The sequence below is a fragment of the Thalassophryne amazonica genome, chromosome 2 (genome assembly GCF_902500255.1).
Source record: "Thalassophryne amazonica chromosome 2, fThaAma1.1, whole genome shotgun sequence".
Lineage (NCBI taxonomy): Eukaryota > Metazoa > Chordata > Actinopteri > Batrachoidiformes > Batrachoididae > Thalassophryne > Thalassophryne amazonica.
The window spans coordinates 92,190,523-92,214,258 of record NC_047104.1 but is presented as its reverse complement, the minus strand read 5'-3'; the positions used below and the strand labels follow the sequence as shown (position 1 = coordinate 92,214,258).

At 41.5% G+C, this 23,736-nt stretch overlaps 1 protein-coding gene and 1 long non-coding RNA gene across 3 annotated transcripts in view; one reads left to right on the top strand and one right to left on the bottom strand.

The window, feature by feature from the left end:
* LOC117527099 (heterogeneous nuclear ribonucleoprotein C-like) overlaps positions 1-23,736 on the top strand; it is a 174,619-nt gene that overhangs the window by 26,686 nt on the left and 124,197 nt on the right. The window lies entirely within an intron of this gene.
* LOC117527110 lies at positions 1,331-18,548 on the bottom strand. The gene is made up of 3 exons (XR_004565441.1): positions 18,524-18,548; positions 12,594-12,708; positions 1,331-1,465 (listed from the first exon to the last, which is right to left on the bottom strand). It is a non-coding gene; the product is annotated as an uncharacterized LOC117527110 (long non-coding RNA).

Here is a 23,736-nt window from a genome sequence, read left to right as displayed (position 1 = left end):
CTCCGGTTCCTGGAGCCCGCACTCCAGGCAGGGCGCCCTCTAGTGGTGGTGGGCCAGCAGTACCTCCTCTTCAGCGGCCCACACAACAGAAAACAACAGGTCAGAGCAACCTCATACAGGATGAAGAACTAACCAAAGTTACAGATATGATCATAAAATGGCTGGCCATCTAAACTGGCATATACCTTTTTTTCTGGAGCATTTGATAATAAACCCCCCCGCCCCCCATGGCAAACTCCCAAAAATACAACCCCTGGCAAAAAGTATGGAATCACCGGCCTCGGAGGATGTTCATTCAGTTGTTTAATGTAGAAAAAAAGCAGATCACAGACATGACACAAAAATAAAGTCATTTCAAATGGCAACTTTCTGGCTTTAAGAAACACTATAAGAAATCAAGAAAAATAATTGTGGCAGTCAGTAACGGTTACTTTTTTAGACCAAGCAGAAGGGAAAAAAAATATGGACTCACTCAATTCTGAGGAATAAATTATGGAATCACCCTGTAAATTTTCATCCCCAAAACTAACACCTGCATCAAATCAGATCTGCTCGTTAGTCTGCATCTAAAAAGGAGTGATCACACCTTGGAGAGCTGTTGCACCAAGTGGACTGACATGAATCATGGCTCCAACACGAGAGATGTCAACTGAAACAAAGGAGAGGATTATCAAACTCTTAAAAGAGGGTAAATCATCACGCAATGTTGCAAAAGATGTTGGTTGTTCACAGTCAGCTATGTCTAAACTCTGGACCAAATACAAACAACATGGGAAGGTTGTTAAAGGCAAACATACAGGTAGACCAAGGAAGACATCAAAGCGTGGGGTGTGGTCTCCTCCCATTGCATAGTTGCCGTTTCTACCTCCGTTTGCTTGATGGGGGTCTCCACCTAAGTATGGGGCAAAAAAAGAACAAACTCTCCTTTATAAGGATGACTTGGTCAGTAAAGCAAAAACTAATGAAAATATGTAAATGTATGCAATAGATAAAGCATACAATACAGAATCACTTAGTCACTTACAAACCTTTTGTCTCCATGGCCAATTGCTATCTCCATAGTTAAACGTAGGAGAGGAAATTACGTATATGTCTCTGTCCACAAAAAGACAGATGTGGTTTTTCCCCAACGATGATCTTTTTCATTTTGCAATTAGGATCAACATGGTTATCATTTACGAGCCTTCCGAAGGACCCATCTTCAGTGGCAGCATCGATGCTTCAAGAGACAAAAAGAATCATAGTGGCTTAGCCAAGCACATCATTGGTATCAGATCATGCACTGAATATTGCATCATATGCTTACCACCACATCTTGTCATGCCACATCAAGTCGTACATGAAGACAGAGCATTTTGGATTGTATACTCTCCTTCTCCTCTCCGACTCTATGAAGTCAATCAGTTGACCACGGTACTCCACAACAAATTCCCCCTTTGTAAAAGGTGCCATTGCAAACACACCCCTATCTGTTCACAAAATTAAGAGCTGGTTAAAACATGAATTGCCAACTTTACATTGTTCAGAGTAAAAAGAAATCTGAATTTTCGAATGGCACCAATGATTTGGTGTACAGTTGGGTCTGAAAGTTTGGTCACCCCTGTTCAAAAGCTGTATAAATGTGAATGAACAAAACAATGGAAAGTTGGAAAAATCTCAAAAAGACATCAAATTAAAGTTGAGACAGTCTAGTTTCCCACAAAGCACCACGTGAGACAGTGTGTGTCTGTGGCTGTAGAATGACTGACTGAGTGGGAGATGTGATTTATGCCAGTTCCCCACACGGCACAACCTGAGACAGTGTGTGTCTGTGGCTGTAGAATGACTGACTGAGTGGGAGATGTGATTTATGCCAGTTCCCCACACGGCACAACCTGAGACAGTGTGTGTCTGTGGCTGTAGAATGACTGACTGAGTGGGAGATGTGATTTATGCCAGTTCCCCACATGACACGACCTGAGACAGTGTGTGTCTGTGGCTGTAGAATGACTGAGTGAGTGGGAGATGTGATTTATGCCAGTTCCCCACACGACACGACCTGAGACAGTGTGTGTCTGTGGCTGTAGAATGACTGACTGGCGAGTTTTCACTGTGGCTCCAAAATGACAACACTGGCATGGTTTCTTTAAAGACGGGCGGGAGTTATGGGTAGTTCGCTGGGATTCCGCGACCAGATCTCCGTTACTTTTAAAATATATGAGGTAAGGGTTACTTACCGGCTACTTTCATGCCCACCGAGCAGGCGAAGGTAAGATCCGTCATATTACTGGTCTGCGCTCCTTTAGCACAAGCTAAGCAGTGAGCTAGCGACGTGGCATAAAGTTACGGCGGCTAACGGCGGCTCCTCCGCAGCTGAGGCGCCTCCGTGTCGTTCTCCCACTTTCACACAAACTTTAAAAAATACAGTAGTTAGCAGTAAGGTGGATAAACGCTGTGCCGCGCTGTGTCGGTGACCGTAAGGGGGCAACGGAGGCTAGCCAGCTTAGCCTAGCTAGGTGTGTTTTTGCTCCACCAAGCAGCACGGCCTCTACTGGATGTCATTTGGCGAGCCTGGGGATTGGGCCGATGGTACGGCTCTAAGAGCCAGGGGCGCCGCCTTTTCACATGCATCATCGACGTGCTTTGCTGAACTAGTCTGGATGTCGGCTAACGTTACGCTCCCTGTGTTTAATTTGCGTCTTCATTATTTTACAGTTAAGCAACAAGAGGCTAAACAGCTATCACTTGGAGCTAGCTAGCTTAAGTAGTAAAAAAAAAAATAGAAAAAGTAAATAAATAAATAAAAATAATAATAATAAAATAAATAAAAAAAGAAGACCGGTCTGACCACGGACAGCCCCCCCCCCCCCCCCCCCCCCCCCCCGACAACGAACAGAAAAAGGATAAATGAGGCAATAAACGGAGACGTCTCGGCGACCCCCAATCAAATATGGCAGCAAGTAAGAAAAACATGAGGATCTGACACGGGAAAAAACAAATGAGGACAGCACGGTTATAGACAACGACAAACAACCAGCCAAAAATCTCAATCTCTATTTATTTATAAAGCACTTTAAAATGAACCAACAACCAAAGCGCTGTACACAACAAGAACAGGCAAGTTAAAATAAATAAATAAATAAACCACAGTTAAAAGCAGAAACACTAAAAGAAGAAGAAGAAGAGAAAAAAAAAAATGTGTCAAGCTGCGTTAAAAGCCAAAGAGAAGAAATGTGTTTTAAGATACGATTTAAAAGCAGAGAGAGAATCAGCCTGCCTAATGTGCAAAGGAAGATCATTCCACAGTCTCGGGGCAACGATTGAAAAAGCTCGGTCACCTCTACGGTTCCTCTTTGACCTTGGGATAACCAACAGTGACAAATCAGCTGACCTGAGTGAGCGTGAAGGGGCATATAAATGGAGCAGGTCAGACAGATATAGCGGGGCAAAGCCATGAAGACATTTAAAAACAAATAAAAGAATTTTAAAATCAATTCTAAAATGAACTGGGAGCCAATGAGGTGAGGCCAAAACCGGTGTAATGTGCTCGCACATTCTAACACCAGCCAAAAGTCAAGCAGCAGCATTTTGCAACATCTGTAGGCGAGTAAGCAGAGTCTGATTCAGCCCAATATAAAGTGCATTGCAATAGTCCAGGCAATTAGTGATAAAAGCATGGATTAAAATCTGAAAATGTCGTGAAAGAACTTGCTTCACCTTGGCCAGTTGTCTAAGTTGACAGAAACTAGACTTGACTACTGACCTAATCTGAGCATCAAATTTAAGATCACTGTCCAGCTTTACACCCAGGTTTATTGCTGTCTGTGTCAGATACTGACTCATGGGACCCAGATCAACATTGATTTTGGAAGTGTCACTAGGCCCAAACAGCAGCACCTCAGTCTTTTTATCATTCGGGTGTAGAAAATTTATGGACAACCATGCCTTAATGTCACCAATGCACTCTAGGAGATGGTTCGATAGGTAGGATCTAAACCAGTCTAAAACAACACCCTTAATGCCCACCCAGTTTTCCAGGCAAGACAAGAGGATCTGATGGTCCACTGTATCGAAGGCCGCTGTTAGATCCAACAGGACCAAAACAACACAGTGACCAGAATCAGTAGCTATACAAATGTCATTAAAAACCCGCAGCAGTGCCAACTCAGTACTGTGATGGGATTTAAAACCAGACTGAAACAACTCCAGGGTGTCATGATTATTAAGAAAAGAACTCAACTGGCAGTATACAATTTTCTCCAAAATTTTAGAGAGAAAAGGAAGTTTGGAAATTGGCCTATAATTGGACAATTCAGAAGAATCCAAGCCAGATTTCTTAATAAGTGGGGTCACCACTGCATTCTTGAAACTGGTAGGCACTATACCATTAACCAAACTCCCATTAATAATATTCAATACATACGGTGACAACATGGAAAAAGCCTCTTTAAGAAGACGAGGTGGCAAGGGGTCATTTGAAGAACCAGCAGGCTTCATATGACCAATAATATCTCTCAAAGACAGCAAACTGACAGACTAAAACTGGTCAAAAACAGCTGAGCATGTCACAGAGATAGAAGGGTCATAAGCAGGAGAACTAATGAGGGCCCTAATACCAGCAACCTTTTTTAAGAAAAAAACTCAAAATTCTCACACAATTCAGTGGAGCTCTCCAGACCATCCAATTGTGGTGCACTTAAAACAGAATTTACAATCTTAAAAAGAACACGAGGATTATGACAGTTCGAATCAATAACATCAGAAGAGTACTTGAATTTAGCAGCCTTCATTGTTTTCTGATAAAAACGCCAACAGTCACGCAGTAACTGGAAGGACAACTGAGATCTGTCCTTCTTCCACTTTCGCTCAGCTCTCCTACACTCACGCCTGACAGTGCGCGTAACATCATTCATCCAAGGCTCAGATCAACGTTTGGAAGATCTGTTTCAATAAGCTAAAAAAATGCCAAACTAATTACGGATCCTGAACTTGAAGACACGGACTTGGATTATGACGAGGCTGGACTTAGCCAGGACGAGATAGCCAATGACAGCATGGCAACAGAAACCACAGATGCAGACACTGAGGGAATAACCAAGGAAGATATAGGAACAACAACCTCCCTCAATAGGAGAGACCTAAGGAACCGCTATACCCTCGACTACAAAGCATTTAGCGAAGGCAAAAAGAAGAGAGAAGTACACAAGATGGGAGAAAAAAGGGAGGAAAAAAGACAGGAAAAAATACAGACCAGCAGCAACACCTAGCCCAGGCTAATGTGGAAACACTGCTACACAAAGAAAGGAAACTCAGAGTGGGAAAATAGCTCAATCGGCAAAGAACACCGACTCAAACAGCAAGAAGAAATCCTGCTACAGAGAGAGGAAAAGACCCGGAGGAGAGACGCAAAAGTGAGAGAGGAATGCGAAGAGCTTTTGGAGAAAAACTCCAGGACAAGCAGAAAAACTACAGGACAAGGACAACAGGGTAAAAAAAAAAAGGGAAGAAAAAGTGGAAGAAAGAGAAGCAAAGGCAGAGGAGAAAGAAACAGAGCCTACACAGAAACAGGAGAAAGAAAGAATGCTAATCCAGTGGCAGAAAAAACTGCTGGAAAACGAAACAAGTAATAAAAAGCAACAGCCAAACCAAATGGAAATAGAGAAATTAAAGGAGGACTTGCACAACAAGAGAATGCAACACCAGGAGGACACAGATAAAATTGATAGACTAACAAAAGAAAACACCACCCTCAAAGATAAACAGAGAAAATGAGACGACCATCCACCAGGTAGAAAAGACCTAAAAGAGAAGACACCCCTGGCAAAAATTATGGAATCACCGGCCTCGGAGGATGTTCATTCAGTTGTTTAATTTTGTAGAAAAAAAGCAGATCACAGACATGACACAAAACTAAAGTCATTTCAAATGGCAACTTTCTGGCTTTAAGAAACACTATAAGAAATCAGGAAAAAAAAATTGTGGCAGTCAGTAACGGTTACTTTTTTAGACCAAGCAGAGGGAAAAAAAATATGGAATCACTCAATTCTGAGGAAAAAAATTATGGGATCATGAAAAACAAAGAACGCTCCAACACATCACTAGTATTTTGTTGCACCACCTCTAGTTTTTATAACAGCTTGCAGTCTCTGAGGCATGGACTTATTGAGTGACAAACAGTACTCTTCATCAATCTGGCTCCAGCTTTCTCAGATTGCTGTTGCCAGATCAGCTTTGCAGGTTGGAGCCTTGTCATAGACCATTTTCTTCAACTTCCACCAAAGATTTTCAATTGGATTAAGATCCGGACTATTTGCAGGCCATGACATTGACCCTATGTGTCTTTTTGCAAGGAATGTTTTCACAGTTTTTGCTCTATGGCAAGATGCATTATCATCTTGAAAAATTATTTCATCATCCCCAAACATCCTTTCAATTGATGGGATAAGAAAAGTGTCCAAAATATCAACGTAGACTTGTGCATTTATTGATGATGTAATGACAGCTATCTCCCCAGTGCCTTTACCTGACATGCAGCCCCATATCATCAATGACTGTGGAAATTTACATGTTCTCTTCAGGCAGTCATCTTTATAAATCTCATTGGAACGGCACCAAACAAAAGTTCCAGCATCATCACCTTGCCCAATGTAGATTTGAGATTCATCACTGAATATGACTTTCATCCAGTCATCCACAGTCCATGATTGCTTTTCCTTAGCCCATTGTAACCTTGTTTTTCTCTGTTTAGGTGTTAATGATGGCTTTCGTTTAGCTTTTCTGTATGTAAATCCCATTTTCTTTAGGCAGTTTCTAGCAGTTCGGTCACAGACGTCGACTCCAGTTTCCTCCTATTCGTTCCTCATTTGTTTTGTTGTGCATTTTCAATTTTTGAGACATATTGCTTTAAGTTTTCTGTCTTGACGCTTTGATGTCTTCCTTGGTCTACCAGTATGTTTGCCTTTAACAACCTTCCCATGTTTGTATTCGGTCCAGAGTTTAGACACAGCTGACTGTGAACAACCAACATCTTTTGCAACATTGCGTGATGATTTACCCTCTTTTAAGAGTTTGATAATCCTCTCCTTTGTTTCAATTGACATCTCTTGTGTTGGAGCCATGATTCATGTCAGCCCACTTGGTGCAACAGCTCTCCAAGGTGTGATCACTCCTTTTTAGATGCAGACTAACGAGCAGATCTGATTTGATGCAGGTGTTAGTTTGGAGGATGAAAATTTACAGGGTGATTCCATAATTTATTCCTCAGAATTGAGTGATTCCATATTTTTTTTCCCTCTGCTTGGTCTAAAAAAGTAACCGTTACTGACTGCCACAATTTTTTTTCCTGATTTCTTACAGTGTTTCTTAAAGCCAGAAAGTTGCCATTTGAAATGACTTTAGTTTTGTGTCATGTCTGTGATCTGCTTTTTTCTACAAAATTTAATAACTGAATGAACATCCTCCGAGGCCGGTGATTCCATAATTTTTGCCAGGGGTTGTAGAAGAATGCCAGCAAGTCAATAGCCAAGAGTGCCCGAAAGTAACAACTGAGGATATCTTTGAAGAAGATACAATCAAACTAAGAGAAACTGCAAAAGCTCTTACACGGATCGAGGAAAAGCTAAAATACTAATGTGCTGCTCCCCCCTCAAAATGGTAGGGTAGCCCCCAGCAGATCTGGGAACGCACACGAGACGAGATGACTGAGTGGGGGATGCGATTCATGCCAGTTCCCCACACGGCACGACCTGAGACAGTGTGTGTCTGTGGCTTTAGAGTGACTGACTGAGTGGGGGATGGGACTTATGCCAGTTCCACACACGGCACGACCTGAGACAGTGTGTGTCTGTAGAATGACTGACTGAGTGGGGGTTATGTCAAATTCAAGTATTTTTAATCATCCAGAATTATTTGACACAGAGAATGTGCACTACGAGTTTCTCTGCACTACTGCCTAGAACCCATGAACGGAAAATAAATTATTCTCAAAAGCCAGTGGCACTGGGTACATGACATGGGGAGAAGAACAATAAAAGCATTTTAATTCCCCTAACTTAGGGCTGTCTTTGAAAAGGCCTCTACAAATGTACAGTAATTCCAAACAAAATCAAAGTAAGTCACTATACTTATACTATGCAGTCACTATAGTGTACAAATAATATACAGACAGGCATCAAATTACAAATCACTTTGTGTCACTGTGTGTGTGACCCACTTGATATTTAAGTTGGCATGTACCTTTAAAAATCTTGTGTTACAGGACAGACTTAAAAAGCACAATTAGCAGTGTGCAGTCAGTGTAGTATAGTCAGTGATCAAATTATTACTTGTAGCATGGTTGCCACAAAGCACCACCTGAAACTGTGGGTGTGTGTATAGCTGTAAAATCACTGACTAAGGGGGGGAAGGATTCATGCCAGTTCTCCATACGGCACGACCTGAGACGGTGTGTGTCTGTGGCTGTAGAATGACTGACTGAGTGGGAGATGTGATTCATGCCAGTTCCCCACAGGGCACACGACCTGAGACAGTGTGTTTGGCGGTATTATCACTGACCATCAATGCCACCGTCACCTGGTATTTTTCACAACTATGCTAGCTGTTTGATCACGAGTTAGTGCTAATCTATCACAAGCAGACGTGTGGTACCAAGCACAATCAAGTATGTCTACAGAGGAACACTTGCCTTTGGTGATTAGGTATTTTATATCCAACATGCCAGTCTGGTCTATGCCCTTGATGGCATGATGTTCTGCCATTCTTTTAGGGTTTGCTCTCCTCCTCTGCATTCTGTCTGTAGAGAAATGATAGAAAGGGAAGTTCACAACTTATCATTTTATGCTTCAGTTTGTCAAGACAGGGTAGATGGTTCCATCTGTAAAACCTTGCTTAGGGCTTGAGTAGTAATAATACACACACGTCATGATCACATTTCACAACATTGACCCAAAATCAAGCATCTCATGGGCTCAAAACTGTAGAGCTGCTTTTGCCATTAAATTATTATGTGTGATCATTTACAGAGTCAACACAAAAAGTAGTCAACATTTTTTATGAAATCAATGCCATTTTCCTGCCTTCTAGAGCATTTATTAATTGCACTACAAATATTTCAATAATTACATTATAGTGTACACATTTACACTGTTAATGGATTATTTTAAAAAAATAGTGTAGTAAAATGTATTAATCACTATTGACCAATTGATGTAATTTACATATTATTTTTTCCACACTTGAAATAAAATAGTATACTGACCAAGTATTTGGTCACATTTAACAGACAAACTCATTTGTATTTCATAAATCCGTGTGAAAATGTGTAAATGCAGTGTGATTAATGTATGAGTAATCAGTTAATTTTCTTTGTGATTAATCATGATTAAACAGACTTAACTCTGACAACCCTAGCTGTTATACAATGTCAGATGATTATTTGGTACCATTTCACTTGACAAGTGGTTTTATCACATTTAGGGAAACTTTGGAAGTGGCTTCTTTAAGGGCCTTTCACACTGAACGCTTTAGCGCGACGCTTTAACGCCCCCTAGCGCATCAGGCCGATGCGTTCCAACGCGTCGTGACGTCAGACGCGTTGCTTCGGAAGTGGCAAGGGGGCGGAGATTGCGGCTACGTCACACTCTGGCTGTTTCCACAATCTGAAGAAAGTTCAGTGATCGCCATCTTGAATTTGGGTCGCCTGAACCACAAAAAAGCTTTAAAAAACAGCAGTAGAATGATTTTCCCATCACCCTGCTGGGAGAAGCTTTTTTTCGCTACTTTTTGTCCGAGGGATGACTGAAGACTTGGTGGGATATCGATCGAACTGCGGCAGCGGGCCGACCCGCACGTTGAAGCCGGCCTTCAAGCATCATTCCTGGGCAGAACGAGACAGGCAGCCGGGTGATGGAGCAAACCCACTCAGTCCGAAATCTCCCACTTTTTGGATATACGCAAAGTCCCAGTTTGCCCAACAGAGGTTAGTTCTGCAGCTTTATCGAGGTGAGAATAATGTAAAAATAAAACGTGACGTTTACTGAACTGCTATGAAGGTTTAATGATCGGCTAACATTAGCGTAGCCTTTTAGCACAATTGATCTGAGTGAACACTTTAATTTCTAAATGGTTCAGTCTTTTTTGTTTTTACCAAATAAAGCTACAGCTTTCTTCAGACACCACAAAAGCTCAACTTTAACTTATATATATATATATATATATATATATATATATATATATATATATATATAAACTGTTTAGTGTTTCTTTATATTTAAAAAAATATTTTTATTTGTCCCAATCAGGAACATTAGCTGTGCAGACAACTAAACTTCCAATGATGAGCTGAACACCACGAAGTCCAGTCGAAAGAAAACATCTCTGCTTTTCAGCAACACCACCAGAGTTCAAAGCTGCAGAAGAGACCTTCATCTGGTCCAGAGAATCCAGCAGAACATCACCTGCTTCTAAATTAAAGGCTCTTTAAACAGCAACTATTTTATTATTTTGAAAAAAGCTGTTTTATTTTATATTTTAACAATAAATGAACGGATCATTAAAAATGTCCACAAATCAAAGTCCAAAGACATTTGCACAGGTAGAAGCTCTCCACTTATTGCGCTCAAATTCATATTTTAGAAATTACTGTCCTGATAACATTAAAGGCAATTACATATTTTGACAAAATTACAAGTTGAAATGACCATTAAAAAAAATTAATCCCGAGGTTTATGTCACAGAAACCCTACTTTACAATCACACTGCAGTCATTGTTAAATTATTTCCTGTTGTATTTATAATAAACATTTGTATTTATTTACAGTGTCTGTTTTTATGGTTGAAATGAGATATAAATAATCTACCAGACTTTAAAAAAATGTACAAATTTCCATGTTATTTTGTCTAAAAATAAATGTCTGAGGTTCCTTATGTTAAACAAGAAATTATCTAATCTGAAATAACAGGTGGTTTTAATTTACAGATGAAAGGTTTCTAAAGAACCATTTATTGATTTATTTAGCTATTTTAATTACAAGTGTTCAAAATTTTTTTTAACAGTAATCAGAAATTCTGAGGTAACAACAACAACAAAAAACATTTCCAATGATTTTTCTTCAGAAAACTGCTCCATCAACGAGCAGTCCTGTGACACGTATGTTTTGTAGAGATCAGTGGTTTCTGCCACTAGTCTTCCGTGTTTTGGCCTGACGCGTCGTTCCTATTGGACAACGCAAAGGTACGTCACAGCTCAGAGCATCGAAAGCTGGATTGGATTGAACTTTGACTGCGTCAGCCTGCTGACAAGCAGCAATGCACGCTCCCGTCACATGCGTCGGTTTAGCTCGGCTTTTGACGCAACGCATCTGACGCATATAAAACGCAACGCGTCTCATTGAAAATAATGCTTTTTAGACCGATTTTTGATGCATTTGATGCATCTGATGGATTCAGTGTGAAAGGCCCTTAAGGGGGAAGGATTCATGCCAGTTCCCCACACGGCACAACCTGAGAGTGTGTTTCTGTGCCTGTAGAATGACTGAGTGGGGGATGGGATTAATGCCAGTTCCCCACACGGCACGACCTGAGAGTGTGTGTCTGTGGCTGTAGAATGTGTGACTGAGTGGGGAATGCGATTAATGCCAGTTCCCCACACGGCACGACCTGAAACAGTGTGTGTCTGTGGCTGTAGAATGTGTGACTGAGTGGGGGATGCGATTAATGCCAGTTCCCCACACGGCACGACCTGAGAGTGTGTGTCTGTGGCTGTAGAATGACTGAGTGGGGGATGGGATTAATGCCAGTTCCCCACACGGCACGACCTGAGACGGTGTGTGTCTGTGGCTGTAGAATGTGTGACTGAGTGGGGGATGCGATTCATGCCAGTTCCCCACACGGCACGACCTGAGACGGTGTGTGTCTGTGGCTGTAGAATGACTGACTGAGTGGGGATGGGATTAATGCCAGTTCCCCACACGGCACGACCTGAGAGTGTGTGTCTGTGGCTGTAGAATGACTGAGTGGGGGATGGGATTAATGCCAGTTCCCCACACGGCACAACCTGAGAGTGTGTGTCAGTGGCTGTAGAATGACTGACTGAGTGGGGGATGGGATTAATGCCAGTTCCCCACACGGCACGACCTGAGAGTGTGTGTCTGTGGCTGTAGAATGACTGACTGAGTGGGGGATGGGATTAATGCCAGTTCCCCACACGGCACGACCTGAGAGTGTGTGTCTGTGGCTGTAGAATGACTGACTGAGTGGGGGATGGGATTAATGCCAGTTCCCCACACGGCACGACCTGAGAGTGTGTGTCAGTGGCTGTAGAATGACTGACTGAGTGGGGGATGGGATTAATGCCAGTTCCCCACACGACACGACCTGAGAGTGTGTGTCTGTGGCTGTAGAATGACTGACTGAGTGGGGGATGGGATTCATGCCAGTTCCCCACACGGCACGACCTGAGACAGTGTGTTTGGCGGTATTATCACTGACCATCAATGCCACCGTCACCTGGTATTTTTCACAACTATGCTAGCTGTTTGATCACGAGTTAGTGCTAATCTATCACAAGCAGACATGTGTGGTACCAAGTACAATCAAGTATGTCTACAGAGGAACACTTGCCTTTGGTGGAGTTTATGTATTTTAAATCCAACATGCCAGTCTGGTCTATGTCCTTGATGGCATGATGTTCTGCCATTCTTTTAGGGTTTGCTCTCCTCCTCTGCATTCTGTCTGTAGAGAAATGATAGAAAGGGAAGTTCACAACTTATCATTTTATGCTTCAGTTTGTCAAGACAGGGTAGATGGTTCCATCTGTAAGACCTTGCTTAGGGCTTGAGTAGTAATAATACACACACGTCATCATCACATTTCACAACACTGACCCAAAATCAAGCATCTCATGGGTTCAAAACTGTAGCGCTCCTTTTGCCATTAAATTATGTGTGATCATTTACAGAGTCAACACAAAAAGGAGTCAACATTTTTTATGAAATCAATGTCATTTTCCTGCCTTCTAGAGCATTTATTAATTGCACTACAAATATTTCAATAATTACATTATAGTGTACACATTTGCACTGTTAATGGATTATTTAAAAAATAGTGTAGTAAAATGTATTAATCACTATTGACCAATTGATGTAATTTACATATTAATTTTTCTACACTTGAAATAAAATAGTATACTGACCAAGTATTTGGTCACATTTAACAGACAAACTCATTTGTATTTCATAAATCTGTGTGAAAATGCGTAAATGCAGTGTGATTAATGTATGAGTAATCAATCAATTTTCTTTGTGATTAATCATGATTAAACAGACTTAACTCTGACAACCCTAGCTGTTATACAATGTCAAATGATTATTTGGTACCATTTCACTTGACAAGTGGTTTTATCACATACTTTGGCAGTGGCTTCTTTAAGGGCCTTTCACACTGAACGCTTTAGCGCGACGCTTTAACGCCCCCTAGCGCATCAGGCCGATGCGTTCCAACACGTCATGATGTCACAAGCGTTGCTTCGGAAGCGGCAAGGGGGCGGAGATTGTGGCTACGTCACACTCTGGCTCAGCGATCGCCATCTTGAATTTGCGTCGCCTGAACCACAAAAAATCTTTAAAAAAACAGCAGTCGAACAATTCTCCCATCACCCTGCTGGGAGAAGCTTTTTTTTTCAGCTACTTTCGGAGTGACGCCGACCGAGGGATGACTGACGACTTGGTGGGATATCGATCGAACCGCGACAGCGGGCCGACCCGCACGAAGAAGCCAGCCTTCAGGCATCATTCCTGGGCAGACCGAGGCAGGCAGCCGGGGTGATGGAGCAAGCCCACTCAGTCCGAAATCTCCCACTTTTTGGATATATGCTCAGTCCCAGTTTGCCAAACGGAGGTTAGTTCTGCAGCTTTATCGAGGTGAGGATAAAATAAAAGTAAAACGTGATGTTTCTGCATAGCTGTGAAGGGTTAATGATCGGCTAACGTTAGCTTAGCTTTTTAGCACAGTTGATCTGAGTGAACGCTTTAATTTGTAGATGGTTCAGTCTTTATTATTTTTAACAACTAAAGCTACAGCTTTTTTTCCAGACACCACAAAAGCTCAACTTTAAACTTATTTTTTCGGGCGTTTTTTTTTTTTTTTTTTTTTTTGCCATTTTTTTCCTTTTATATATATATATATATATATATATATATATATATATATATATATATATATATATATATATATATATATATATATAGTGTTTGTTTATATTTAAAAAAATATTTCTATTTGTCACAATCAGGAACATTTGCTGTGCAGACAACCAAACTTCCATTGATGAGCTGAACACCACGAAGTCCAGTCGAAAGAAAACATCTCTGCTCTTCAAAATAGGACAAGTTGTTGTGTGTTGGGGGGTATGGCTGGATATTTTGGTGTTCTTTTCTTTTCTTTGCTCTCCAGGTGGCATGAGAACTGATTTGTCTGTGGAGAAGGTGCTGGCTGAAGAATCCTTCACCCTCATCAACATCATGTGCAGCACCTGTGAATGGTGCTCACATGCAACCTTAAAGACTTTCAGCTGAAGCAGATAATTGGATGGCGTTCTGCATTTAAGTCATGTGTGATTCAAGCAGAACTGCCGGGAACTCGACCTTGTGATGTTCGTTTGTGAGACACTGAGGACCGCGCCTGGGTTTGACACATCGAGCCCGTGAAGCAAGGAAGGGTGAGGGACACATGCTGTCAGCACACATCAAAGGTGATTAAGTGTTTGACTAATTGTTGATAGTAACTTGGTATTTTGTTACGCAGTATGCTTGAATTGTGATGAGGATTGTGCAGCTCGCTTCTCACTGCTGTGGCATGCGGACAAGTGGTCCTCCACCTGTTCTGAGAAGCTGCTCATTTGCATAAAGCTTAAAATACAGACCTGCATGTGTTGCTAACTTACCTCACCTCTTCTATGCTTCGCAGAGAGTCGGTTTGTCGTGTCCACCTGGGGGGTGTTTGGCGGTGGTAGTGGGTCCAGGAGCGCCGGGCTTCGATCCTTTTGGGCGCTGGAGAGCGTGCCAGCCTTCACTCCACCAGAAGGATGCTATTTCTGTTTTTACACTTTTTATGCACCAGCGGGTGAAATAAATATATTGTTTTTGGAACCGCTTTTCTGGTTATTTGTAGCGCTGGGTTCCGTCTGACGCAGGTCCGCTCCTCAACCCGCGTCAACACATAACACAAGTGTCTTCAACAACACCACCAGAGGTCAAAGCTGCAGAAAAGACCTTCATCTGGTCCCGAGAATCCAGCAGAACATCACCTGCTTCTAAATAAAAGGCTGTTTAAACAGCAACCATTTTATTATTTTTAAAAAGCTGTTACATTTTAATTTTAACAATAAATGAACGGATGATTAAAAATGTCCACGAATCAAAGTCCAAAGACATTTGCACAAGTAGAAACTCTCCACTTATTGTGCTCAAATTCATATTTTAGAAATGACTCTGTCCTGATAACAACATTAAAGGCAATTACATATTTTGATGAAATTACAAGTTTAAATGACTATATAAAAAAATTCATCATGAGGTTTATGTCACAGAAATCCTACTTTACAATCACACTGCAGTCATTGTTAAATTATTTCCTGTTGCATTTATAATACACATTTGTATTTATTTAGTGTTTTTTTCTGGTTGAAATGAGATATAAATAATCTACCAGACTTTAAAAAATGTACAAGTTTCCATGTTATTTTATTTGTCTAAAAATAAATGTCCAAGGTTCCTTATGTTAAACAAGAAATCTAATCTGAAATAACAGGTGGTTTTAATTTACAGATGAAAGGTTTCTAAAGAACCATTTGTTTTGCTATATTAATTACAAGTGTTCTAAACTTTTTTTTTTTTAACAGTAATCAGAAATTTTGAGGTAACAACAACAACAAAAAAACATTTCCAATGATTTTTCTTTCGAAAACTGCTCTATAATGAGCAGTCCTGTGACACGTTAATGTTTTGTACATATCAGTGGTTTCTACACCGATCCGTTTTGTTGAGATCGGTGGCAGAAACCACTGAAAATGGATTGGTCCAATCCATTTTGTAGAGATCAGTGGTTTCTGCCACTCATCTGTGTTTTGGCCCGACGCGTCGTTCTTACTGGACAACGCGTGTTGTCCAATAAGAACGCGTATGTCACAGCTCAGAGTGTCGAAAGTTGGATTGGATTGAACTTTGACCGCATCAGCCTGCCGACAAGCAGCAATGCGCGCTCCCGTCAGAAGCGCCATTGTAGCTCAGCTTTTGACGCGTCTAGTGTGAAAGGCCCTTTAATGCAGTGTTGCCAGATGTACGATAATTATTGTATTTGTACGATAGTTTTGCCCTCTGTACGATCAATAATGGGAAAAAATCCAAATGTACGATAATTTCAGCTGGTTGCCCAAACACGCATCTCTCTCTGACACCCAAGAATCATTTCGCAGGCGTTGCACTCAGGCGGCATCAAAGACACACCACACACAGGGCTGCTGCTAGCTTTGGCCGGCCCGGGGACCACCCCCTCTCCATACAAAGTAACGAGTTCCCAATTCTCGGCCCTACCCCTCCCTCCCTGGGCCAGAGACAACTGACCTGTAATGTAGACTTTTGGCTGCACATGCGCACATACGTAGCTTAGCCCACCCCCGTCACCATTGGAAATTTAAAAAAAAAAGCTAAAATAGCTACGTTGTATGCGTTTTGTTTGTGTACAATAATTTCTCCCAAAATACTATAATTTTGAGGTTTTGGTACGATAGTTGCATATTTCCAATCTGGCAACACTGCTGTAATGTGAAGCTACATAGCCGCTCACTACACTCTTCCAACGCACTCTGCCCTTCTCTCCTAAAATTGCACGTCTCATTTCACATTTCTGAGATCATTAACATCAACATCAACATTAAATCTCTTGTTTTAAAACTCAAACACGGCGCATCAATACAGAGCACAAGTTAGCTAGCGGCTGTAGCCATTTAGCTTCGTATTAGTGCTATGATGCTAACTCTCCTCTGCACAAACAACAGCACAAACACTGTGAACATGTCTAATGCCCAGAGCAAAAACTTTCACTTGACCTGTCCCTGCGGTGGTGTCTCCTCCCGGGGTCAGAGCTGTCCGAGAGATCTCACCCCGCACCTGCTCCATCACTGCTCCTCTCATCCCGGCCCGCACACAGCTCGTCTGTGGTGTAACTAGGTCATGGGCACGGAGTGCTATGGAGGCTCGCTCGCACAAATTATTGGTTCCGCCACAATTTATTTAGGATTAACGTTACATTAATAAATAAAATAATGGTTAAGTAATTAAATGAATAGTTGACTAGGTCATGGGCACGGAGTGCTATGAAGGCTCACTCGCACAAATTACTGGTACAATTTATTTTGGATTAACGTTACATTAATAAATAAATTAAATGTAAATTAAAGTAATTAAATTAATGGTTGACTAAACTTATTTTTTGGTTACCAACTGAATCTGCCATCTTCCATCAAATGTCCAGCTGACTGAGAAAATATGACAGATGATAAACTAGCTTCTTGCTCAGATAACATCTAACATTTAGTTAGTTAAGCTAACGTTAGCACATTACATTTCATATGTTAGCTTGCCTAGCTAACGTTCGTAATGGTAATAATAAAATTAATTGCAGAGAAATCTACACTTTTTTAAAACTCTGAAAGTCTGAAAGTCGTACATCAGAATCACTTGTTCCTGTTGTGAAAGTGTCGTGACACGGACCCACAACAGGGGGCGTAAATGAACGGACAATGAAAGAGTCAAATATGAACACTTTACTGTTGTGAAAAGCACAACCAAACACAGCAGATTACAGAATAAGTACAATAGTCAATTAGCAAAGGTGACGTGTGGGCAGGCTCGAGGATAGAAGACGTCTGTCCTGAGAAGAACCGGAACCACACGATTTCCTCCGCCGCCAAACCCGGAGAATACTGGAGCCGCCAAATCCCAAACACCCCAGGTGGCCACTGTCTCCGCGTGTCGGATCTGGTACTGCTGGCGAGGAGCAGAGACAATCAGATGTGGGTGTGTGAACACCCAGTAACAACAACGGTGGGAATTCCACCTCCACCTCTAACACACACTCGTGCAGCATCTGTTTAACCACTTATGACGAAACAATCGCGACCCACGCCGTTCCTCTGGTTAGACAGCTGCAACACAATAGCACTTGGAATCAATCAATGCAGGCAGAGAACGTTACCTCCTAAGGTAGACGATATCTCGGCAACGAGGTGGAGATGACGTCCGGTCTTTATGGAGTGGGATGATGAAGTGTAGATGGGTGACAGCTGTCAAGAGATAATGAGTGACAGCTGTCACCCCCGGCTGTGTCCGTGGCGGCAGCGCCCTCTCGTGCCTGAAGCCCGCACTTCAGGCAGGGCGCCCTCTGGTGGTGGGCCAGCAGTACCTCCTCTTCTGGCGGCCCACACAACAGTTCCTCTTTCAAAGTATGAATCTAGTAAGAATTGTAGCTACATACCTTTATATTAGCTTACCTTGATTGTCTTGAATCGCTTGTTCTCATCACCAGCTAACATGGAAATTAGCATCATCTCACGTGACAGTGAACTCGGCGTTTGATTGGTGGGAGGAGTGAAGCGTGTGTGAAGAGTGCTAAAAAAAGTCTACTTGCAGTACCCTTTTCAGTCTGTAGGGGGCCAGCCCCACACACACTTAAACACAAAGCCCTAGGTTTTTGTGAAAAGTGAGAATTTTTTTTTTTTCGTCAAATTTTTGCACCAGGTATATCAGCATCCTCTCTTCCATCCATTTCAATGAATTCCCTAGTGGGGTCCCGGTTTTTGTTCCCCACAAAAAATTTGTTCCCCATACTGTGAGTGTGCTGTCAGGTTTTGTTCCCCAAAAGGTATTAAAAACATCAGGCTCTCGTAATGACGAGAGCCTGATGTTATAATTATGAGATCTTTTCTCGTCATTACGAGATCATGATGTCGTAATTATGAGATCTTTTCTTGTAATTATGAGATCTTTTCTTGTAATTACGAAATCAGCAGTCAAATATTTTTTTTAATCCAGTGAATGCAATATGCTTCCATACCACATACCGGTAGTTAATTTCTTGTTGCAGGCACATTTTTTTGCTCTTGTGTCTCGTTTCGCCGACCTGTCCCTCTCTCTCATACGTTTGCCAGCAGGCCATCTGCCCCAGAGAGACCCTGACAACATCAGCGTTTCGTCATCATTTATTGTCCCTGCTTCCTGACTGTCACAGGTCTCCTGTTGCTCAGCAAGTCTCAGCTGTGGAAAGAGGGACGGGTTGAGATAGTGGAAACCGTTCACAGTCCAAATGTTCCAGCTGCTGCATGTTTTGGCCTCTGTGTGCTCCAGTGCATTGCTGCAAAAGCTCACTGGAGTATGTGGCCTTTAGAAAGAGGCTCAGGTGCAAAAGGAATGTCTCAGGAGTGTTGGCCAAGTGTGTGTATGATTGTTCCATAACAGACCTCTGTCCTTTAAATGGGACAAACAGGTTTGCGAGTTATCTTGTTTCTGTGCTGAGCCAAATATTGTTTTGTCTCTTGATGCAAAGAAACCCAATATATTTTAAAATATTTTTCATCTACAAGCAGATCACAGAACATAATTCCAGATTTATAAATATCATATTTAGAAAAATCCTTAAAGTCATATGATGAAGAAAAGTGGAGGAAAAGAGAAATCATACTGTATCTCAAATCCTACCAGGTCTTTTAGCCATTTCCCACCACACTTGATATGTGGATGATGGTCAACCCAGGAACTGCCCTTCAGTGGTTTGTTGGTTAATGGGGTAGAAGGACAAAATTTGGATTTTCATTCTAATGTCAACCAGACTTGGCACACATTTATTTGTAGGTAGGTCCTTAAATTGCCTGGGCAAAATCAAATTTAACAAAGGTCAGTCATTTGGGTCAAACAGTCAAAGTCATTGGATGAAAGGTCAAAATGTAAGGTTTTCTGTCTGATGTGCAACAAAATTAGCAGACACATGAAGGCAGATTTAGGAATTTCCTTGGTGAGATCGAATTTGTCAAAAGGTCAGTCATTGGAGTCAAGATCATTACTGTCAAGAATTTTTCATTCCAAATTGCACCAAACCTAGCACATATATGGAGGTGGGAAATTTGCAAAAGGTCAGTCATTGGGCCAAGGCATGTGTGTGTGTGTGTGCGTGTGTGTGCGTGTGTGTGTGTGTGTGTGTGTGTGTGTGTGTGTGTGTGTGTGTGTGTGTGTGTGTGTGTGTGTGTGTGTGTGTGTGTGTGTGTGTGCCAGCATGTTGCCCGTGGGGATCCACGGGTTCTAGATTGGGTAGTGTTTCTAAAATAGGTAGCTCATATTTTTCAAGGGTGGTAATAAATTAAGCAAAGTTTGTATAATGAGTTGGAATGGTGTGAGAGTCCAGAATGTTTTTTGAAGCTCAGACAATTTTTAGAAGAGGAACTCAACCCTTTTATTTCCTGTTAATTATGTAATTTTTAAAAGTTAATTTACTGTCTTAATGTATTTATATATTATTTAGGTTCCTGTTATCATATACACACTATTATTATTATCATTATCATTATCAGTATTAGTATTATTATTATTAGATTTTATTATTACTTATATTTTATCATTTGATTTTTAAATGCACCACAATGGAAATAAATGTTTTCACTTTCTTGTGTCATCCATGTATTTTTAACATATTTATGATTATATTATGTACTTACATTGAATTTACTGAATAAAATCACACACACACACACACACACTCTCACGCTTTTAATATAAAGATGATTTACCGCCCCCTGCTGGAATGGCATGTTAGTCCAGAATGTAGTTTGCAATGTTAGCTAATATTTGTAGTTTCTACAAAAAAAATATTAGTACTGTGAACGTTCTGTTTTGGCACCATTCATCCTTGACCCAAAATACATAAGCGTATCAAACTGCAAATGTCAGATGTCCCCAGTAACACGCACGCCAAGTTTTTTCTTTTCTCTGCATTCTGCTGCAAGCAGTTGCTTTTCATTTTTACATATGCACAAACAGAGACAGTGGCGGAAGACATCAAAAACAATACTCTTTTCACTCATGGTAAAGACATGACACAAATAAACTGAATAATCCAATTGAACTACAAAAACACAATAAATCAATAACACTAACAACACTGTTAAAATAACATGAGCCACAATAACAACATTTAAAAATCTACAATTGCTAATTTCTCCAAAAATATTCGTCCTGTCAACTTTCCATTTTTGCAGCGTTCATCTTTGACCCAAAATACATAAGCATACCAAACAGCAAATGTCAGCTCTCTCTCCAGTTTCTGATCGAAGCCATACACACGTACGTACACAGAGGCCACTTGGCTATTACTTGTATATACGAGGTCTGTTAGAAAACTATCCGACCTTTTTATTTTTTTTAAAAACTATATGGATTTGAATCATGTGCGCTTGCGTCAGCCAAGCTTGAACCTTCGTGCGCATGCGTGAATTTTTTCTTGCCTGTCGGTTGCGTCATTCCCCTGTGGGCAGGCTTTGAGTGAGCACTGGTCCACCCCCCTCGTCGGATTTTCATTGTCAGGGAAATGGTTGAGCGATTGGAGCAGCGCTGAATCAAATTTTTCCAGAAACTGTGAGAGAAAGGCAGGTGGAAACCATTCAGAAGATTCAGACGGCTTTTGGTGAGGATACTCTGGGCGTCACACAGATTAAGGAGCATTACAACCGGATTAAAGACGGCCCACAGCGGCGGAGGGCGCTGTGCTCCGAGCAGCCATCGACAGACTGAAACGACCAGATCATTTCCAAAGTGAACGCTCTGGTGATGTGGGACTGTAGTCTGACTACCAGACAAATTGCAGAAGAGGTGGACATCAGCACTTTTGCGGCACATTCCACTGTTACAGGAGATTTTGTAATGAAAGACGTGCGGAGGAATTCGCGCGTCGGGACAGAGCCGCAATGGCACACAACAAAAAGCACGTCCATGTTGGAAACCATTCGGAAGATTCAGACGGCTTTCGGTGGCTTTTCAGTCGAGTGAGTATCGGATAAATTGTGTAACAGCTGGGCATGTCACAACTTGTCCTGTGAGACTTCCAACGAGGGGGGGTGGACCAGTGCTCACTCAAAGCCTGCCCACAGGTGAATGACGCAACCGACAGGCATGAAAAAACTCACGCATGCGCACGAAGGTTCAAGCTTGGCTGATGCAAGCGCACATGATTCAAATCCATATAGTTTTTTAAAAAAATAAAAAGGTCGGATAGTTTTCTAACAGACCTCGTATATTTATATATGTATACACACACACCCACCCACACACACACACACACACACACACATATATATATATATATATACATTTTTTTTTTTTACATTGAGTCAACTCAAAAATTTAATTCAGCCCAAACACTAACATTAAAAATAAACCGCTAAATAACCCCTTTTTACTTTCTTAACAGTACACTCAGCTCTTAGGAACCTTTTTGAGACTTTTTATTTTGAGTCTCTCCATTGACTGTTACTTGAAGTAAGAGGAATATCAGACATTACAGCCACAGCCCCACAATCCAACATTTACTTCAGTTCAAAGCCTATAATTTTAGAAGATAATCATTGCAGTGCCTCACCCCATCCTGGGGGTGAGTAAGCAGAGACAAAGAATTGAAGAATGGACTGATCATCTGGTCTCTGGTATTTATATCTGCTTTCTCTATGTGCTTCATTCTTTTAATATTCTGTCATCTGTTTTAATTACCAAAAGGTTGGACATGGCAGAGTTCGTGTTCAGGGAGAAACAATGCAGCAGCCGAGTCTGTCACATCAGCTCAAAGAGGCAGATGGGGACAGAAGAAACAGAGGCATCAGGCTGTGATCTCTGTATCTGTTGGGATCAGTGGGCCCGATCTGATACACAGTGTCACAGCTGACACGTTAATCTGTTGACAGCTCTTGTGAATTAGATAGGTCACTGACAGGATCCAATAAGTGGGGTAGTTTTATTTGAACGCCACATTGACAAGAGATCCTTCAAATGCACAAGAAGAGATTTGCACTGCGATAGAGCACATTTTCCTCCCCATTTTCTCTGCATCTTTTGTTCAAAAGCAAAATGGGCACGCATGTTGACAGAATGTCCATTTGTCTGTTGGTACAATCTCAGTATACTCTGTCTCTGTGAATAGAGACAATTTGCAATAAATGACATGATGCTGATGTTATCCTGTTTTTATGAGTGAGTTCAGGCTGCTGAATGTATTTTTCCATTGCTGCTGAATCTCTGCGACTGTTACAGTTGAGAGACCATAGGTTTACATACACTTTGGATAAAAAAAACATTCAAACTCACATTTCACCAGCTTGACATTTTATCAAACAGTGTGGATGTTACGTCAGATGAAAGGTCTACTTTACTTCCATACAAAGTCATTTCAAAAATAATATTTGAAAAGTGGATTAATTTTTTTCTTAATTATGTCAAATGTTCAGTGGGAGCCGGTCTGCTCTGTGTAAGCCTGATCCCGTCAGGTCTCAGACGCTAAGCAGTGTGGCAACTGGTTAGTGCTTGGATGGGAGACCTCTTCAGAACCCCAGCGGCTCTGTGTGTGCTTCTCCAGGTAAAACTGGAGTTGCGTCGGGAAGGGCATCCAGCATAAAACTTGTGCCAAATACCAAAGATGTGGCTGTATTCGCTGTGGTGACCCTGTACATGC